Below are 6,304 nucleotides of genomic sequence, written 5' to 3'. Positions count from 1 at the left end.
AGTGCTGCTCCTTCATCAGGTGGTTGTGGAGTATAAGATTTTAAGATTATTTCTGAAGACTCTCATCTTTTGGAATGAGGTGTTGGTTTTAGTTCTTTCATATGTAAATTGCAGAACTGTTTTAAAGTTACATTCTCAAGTGAACTTTAACAGTTGGAACCATCTCGGACTGGGTAATGCATTTAAGCTGTGAGGTGCACTTTGTGAGATTGTCTCTGCCAGAATGTTCAGACTGATTCTAATCTCAAAAAACGTTTTCCAGAATTGCAAATGGGTTCATTCTGTTTTTGAGCAAAACAAAATGTAATTTTGCAAATACAAATTTACGCCACAAACTTAAGATCATAAGGCACAGAATTTACAGCAAACATTTACAGTGTGATGTAGCTGAAATTATATATTGAAAAAGTACCAGGATTATTTGTTCAGTCTCTCAGTTTTTAGAATGAATAGGTTGGTTTCAGTTCTTTCATATATAAATCGCAGAACCTCTTTATAATGTACTCCACTACAGTTCACTGCACCCTACTGCACACAACACACAGCGTACTCACTTTTGATTGTCCAAGTAACTATTCTATTATCGAGTAGATGTTGCATTACAGTCGATGCTATGCATAATGCACACTGCTGAGTGTCCATGTCTCAGTTAGTTCATACAGTGTACATTGCAGTGATGAGCACAATGCACTGACTGAATAATACCAAGTACTAGAATATCAGTCCTCCCACACTGTCGACATTGTACTACTGTACATTGAATCTCCTTGTGTGTCTGAGATATGATAGATTTAGGCATGTTAACATGTGTGTGTGGGGGGAGGAGGCACACGAGTTAGTGAGTGTGTGTCTGTGCTTGAATGTCAGTGTGTAATTTTGTATATTTAACTATATATGCATAATGTGACTGTGTCTGTGTGATTGTGAATGTATCTGTTTGTGCAAGTGTGTATGACTTTGCGTGTGTAGCTGTGCATGTGCATGTGTGTGTTTCTGTATGTATATGCCCATGTGTGTGTGTGTGTGTGTGTGTGTGAATGTACGAGACGAAGTGAGAGTGCGTGTCACTGTGTGTGTGTCTTTGTATGAGAGTGTTACTGTGCGGTCATACATTCATCACCGAGTCTATGTGGTTTTCTGCAGACGTCACATTGGGTGAAGTGGTTAGTGCGCCTTCGCTGAATTGTTTCTGGTTTGTCTCGAATGGTATTTTTGCCTCTGTGTTTTCCTACACTTCCAGTTCTGTATCTGATTGGCTTGTATATTGGGTCACGTTTAATACAATGATTCTGTACTCATTGATGTGCAGGCTTCAATGAATTCTGACGGGTCGCTCTATTTTGCCTGCAGTAGGATGTTTCATTGTGCCATTTGAATTTGTCTCCTTCATTGTTTGTCTGTTTGTAAACAAGAGAGAGATTACTTGTGGTGAATGGCAATGGCGAGCTGATGTTTATGCATCTGTATGGTCAATTTCTTTCACATTAGTCCGACCTTGTGCTTTTCACAGTCCATGCAGGTAATCTTGTCGATTACATTCGTGCTGTTAGATGTGGTTGTAGGCTCTTTAAATTCTGTGAGAAAATGGTAGAAGATGTTTACTGGTTTGTGGGCCACTATGACTCCTTGACGTCTCTATGTTACTGTGTCTGTGCGTGTGTGTGTATGCATGTCTATATACACATGCGTAAACGCACGGATGTGTGTGTGTGTGTGTGTGTGTGTGTGTGTGTGTGTGTGTGTGTGTGTGTGTGTGTGTGTGTGTGTGTGTGTGTGTGTGTGTGTGTGTGTGTGTGTGTGTGTATACCCATGGGCAAATGCATACATGCACATGCACACACACAGTAACATATCGACTGCGAGTAGTCATAGTGGCCCACAAACAAGTAAAAACCTTTCACCAGCTCCTCACAGAAGTTAAAGACCCAACAATCACACCAACAGCATGAAAATAACCTGCAATGGACAAAGGGAATGAGTGATCAAAAGGCAGGGAAATAGCAGGAAGGTAGTGCAGGTGACCGTGCAATCATCTCTCTCTAAAACAAGTGTCCATTTTAAAGTTATGTTGGGACAGCTTGCTCAACGGGGACGGCAACAGGAATCAGATTCATGGCACCGTGGCACTCAGCTGTTCAGAAGGGCAGACAAAAGATTGGAAAGACGATAGTCACAGGGAATACAATTGAACGGAGTGTAGATAAGCGATTCTGTAGTCGAAAATGAGACTCCTAAATGGTATGTTGCCTCACAAGTGCACGTGTCTGAAATGTCTCAGAACAGGTGCAGAACCCTCTTAAGGGGTAGGGTATCGTGGTGAATATGGATATCAGTGATCTAGTCAAAACGGACGGGATGATGTCTTACGACCAGAATTTAGGGAATTAGGGGCCATGTTCAAAGTAGAAGCTCAGAAGTTGTGATGTCATGATTGCTAACAATGTCATGCGCGAGTCAGAGTAGAAATGAAAAAATGGGCAGGATGAATGCGTGGCTTGGAGATGGTGCAGGGGGGAACTGTTCAGATCTTGGCTCATTGGGATCAGTTCTGGGCGGCCTACACTTGGGCCGGACTGGAACCAATATCCTTGGACGTCGTTTTGCAAAATCTGTTGGGGAGGGTTTAAACTAATGTGGCATAGGGATGGGAATCAAATGAGGAGACAATATGGAGGTAGTAACTAAAACTTCTAAGGAACTTACTGAAGTCAGAGCGACGAAGTGGAATGCAAGACAGGGAGGAGATGAGGAAGGCAAAGGTGGACTGAGGTGTATTTATTTTAATGTTAAAAATGTGGTAGGTAAGGCACATGAACTTCGGACTTGGGTTAGTACCTGGGAGTATGATGATATTTCTATTACTAAAACCTGGTTGAGGGAAGGGCATGATTGGAAGCACAATATCGCCTGATATAGATGGTTCAGATAAGATAGAGATGGAGTTAAAGGGGAAGGAGGGTTTGCATTACTAATCAAAGGGGATATCACAGCTGTGTTGAAAGAGAGCATATGGCAGGCTCAAAGAGTAACACAAAAAGAACAAAGCTCAGAAATTGGCAGGGTGCGGTAATAATGCTGGGGTTCTACTACAGTCCACCCAAAATCCTGCGTGAGATAATGGTTCAAATATGTAAACCGACTGTGGAAAGATGTAGCAGCAACAGGGCGATGGTGATAGGCTTTATCTTGCCCAACATTGACTGGGATTCACTTAGTATTGGAGATGTAGATGGAGCCGAAAATGTAAGGAGTATACAGGAGGGGTTTCTCGAGCAGTATGTAAATTGTCTAACTCGGGAAGTGTACATACTGGACCTGGTGTTGTGGAATTAGCCTGGTTATGTATTCTGAATTTCAGTAGGCATGACTTTGGGAGTAGTGGTCACAATTCTCAAGTTTTAGAATACTCATGGAAAAAGACGGTAGGTGTCATAAAGTAAGAGGGCTAAGCGGGAGGAAGGCCATCTACACCAAATTCAGGAAGGAGCTGGTGAATATTGACTGGGTTCAGCGGTTTGAAGGCAAATCCACGTTGGATATGTGGGAGATTTGTAAAGAGCGGTGGATTAGAGTTCAGGAGATTTTTTTTCCATTTGAAAACCGTGGGTAATAGGTTAAATTGTGAGCTGAGCTAAGTGGAAAAAGGAAAGGTACGTAACGTCTCGGCGACACAAGACAGATTAACCTTTGGAAGAATATCGGGAATGTAGGAGTAATCTGAAACTTGGAATTAAGAGGGTTGAAGGTGGTCATGACATATCTGGAGCAAACAGGATTACGGGCAAATCCAAAGCGTTTTTATTCTTATACAAGGAGCAAGAGGGCAACGAGAGAAAGGGTTGGCCCCACTCAAAGGCAAAGGAGGAAACGTATGCGTAAAGTCAGACAAAATGGGTGAGGTTCTCAATGAGTATTTGCATTGTTATTCACCGAGCAGAGTGTTGTGATGAATGTTGAGGCTAGGGATAGATGTTTGATTACCCTCGGTCGAGTCATAATAAAGAGGGAGAAATTGCTGGGTATTCTCAAAGGCAATAATGTGGACAAGTCCCCAGATCCGGGCAGCATCTATGTCAGGTTACTGAGGGAAGCGAGAGAGGTAATTGCTGGGGCTTTCAAAACAGATATCATTGTAGCATCATTGAACATGGCCACGAAATAGTGGGCAATTTCTAATATTGTCCGCTGTGTAAAAAGGATAGCAGGTAAAATTGAGCTAATTATAGAAAAGTGATCCTGATGTCAACGGTAGGAAAGCTGTGAAGAAGATACTGAGACCTAGGATGTATTCCCATTTGGAAAAAAATGAGATTACCAGTAATAGGTGACATGGTTTTGTGTAGGGAAGGTCATGTCTTACCAACTTATTGCAATTCTTTGAGGAAGTGACAATGTTGATTTGTGAGGCAAGCGCCGTAGATGTAATACACAAGGACTTTCGTCAGGCACTAGGGAATTTCCATATAATAGGCTGATCGAGGTGGTAAAGTCGCATGTGGTCCAGGGTGTACGAGCTGGATGATAGAGAACTGGCTGGACACCAGGAGACGGAGTGTCGGAGTGGAAGGAAGCTTCTCACAATGGAAACCCGTGATTAATGGTAAGCTGCAGGGATCAGTGCTGGGACCATTGTTATTTGTGAAATACATAAAAGTTTTTGAGGAAGGTAACGGTAGTCTGATCAGCAATTTGCAGATGTCATTAAGATTGTTGGAGTAAAAGGTATTGAAAGGAAATCTCCGAGAATACAGCAGAATGTACATCGCTCAGAGAGTTGGGCAGAGACATGGCAGACAGCATTCTATCCGGGAAAGTGAAGGTGTTCCTTTTAGGAAGATTCAATTCAAGACTGAACGACACAGTGAATCGGAAAATCCTAGGGAATATTGAAGTACAGAGAAATCTTGATGTTCAAGTCCATTGTTCTGTGAAGGTGGCAAAGCGCATCAATAGAGTGGTTAAGATGGCATACAGCATGATTTCTTTCATCGGACGGGCCATTGAGTGAAGGACTTGGCAAGTCATGTTACAGTTTCATCCAACTTTGGATCGACCACATTTTAAATACTGCGTACAGTTCTGGTTGCCAAATTACCAAAGGATATGGATGTTTTAGTGAGGTTGCAGAGATGATTCACCGGGATGTTGCTGTTGTTTGGAGGGCTTTCGCTATGAAGAGTTTGAGGAAATCAAGATCATTTTCATCAGGTTGAAGGAATTTGGCGGAGGAGCTGATTGTGGTCTCTAAAAGCGTGAGGGTATCCACAGCAAGGACAGCAAGAAGCTTTTTTCCAAGAGTGGGGGCACTCAATTAAGAGGATTCAGGAGTTCAAAGTGAGAGGGCAGACATTTCGGATAGATATGTGTGGAAAGTTCTTCACGCAAATAGTATTGGGTGCCTGGAACACTTTGCCGTGGAGGTGGTGGAGACGGGCACAATAGCGCCATTTTAGATGTATCGCGACAGTGACATGAATGGGCAGGAAGCAAAGCGATACAGATCCTTAGGAAATGGGAGACAGGTCGAGATAGAAGTTCTAGATCAGCGCAGGCTTAGATAGCCGAAGGATCTGTTTCCGTGTTGTAATTTTATATGTTCTTTATTCTTTGATCGAAACAAAAACTCTTAAAGGTTTGGGCCCCCTTGTCTTAACTAACCACTATTTAATTCCAACTCTTTAAAAATGCTGCTCCAATAACACAATTATTAAACATTAAATCCACTTAATATCTCGAAGTCCATATAATCTCTTGTCCTGAATTCCTTCCACTCTTCCAAATTTGTTGCTACCCTATTTCCTTCTAATTGTGTTGTATTCTCCCCAGGTCGTCTACCTCCTTTTTACTGTGTTACTGGAAAGGCTACTTTTGACAGATAGAACCTTCTGATATTTCTTTTAGAGAGAGCATGTCAGATGACGTTGGCTCTCATATTTGACCAATTTTCAAACTGCCAATGATGACATCGGAAATTCCTGTAGACTGCTTTGCTTCTGGCTGTCGAGTTCATCAGACTTTAAATTTGATGAGCTTTGAAGAGTTGACCGTTTGTTATAAATCAAATGTCAAATTTGAATTTTTGTCAAAATAGCAAACTAAACTCACATGTTCATTTATCAGCCAATTTTTCGATTCTGAATAATCTGATCAGCTAGCTATTCTCCATACTGACAGCAAATATTCGACATGAAACTCAGGGAAGCACTTTCTGTTTAAAACAAACCATACACTCATTAGAATTGGTAACCCAGGGTACTAAGGACGTTTAAGGAGGAGATAGAAAGATTTTCAATTCTAAACGAGT

The sequence above is a fragment of the Chiloscyllium plagiosum genome, unplaced genomic scaffold, assembly GCF_037043375.1.
Source record: "Chiloscyllium plagiosum isolate Xiang-an unplaced genomic scaffold, Cpla_swu_hap1 HiC_scaffold_41, whole genome shotgun sequence".
NCBI classification, from domain to species: Eukaryota; Metazoa; Chordata; class Chondrichthyes; order Orectolobiformes; family Hemiscylliidae; genus Chiloscyllium; species Chiloscyllium plagiosum.
This window is presented reverse-complemented; position numbering follows the sequence as displayed.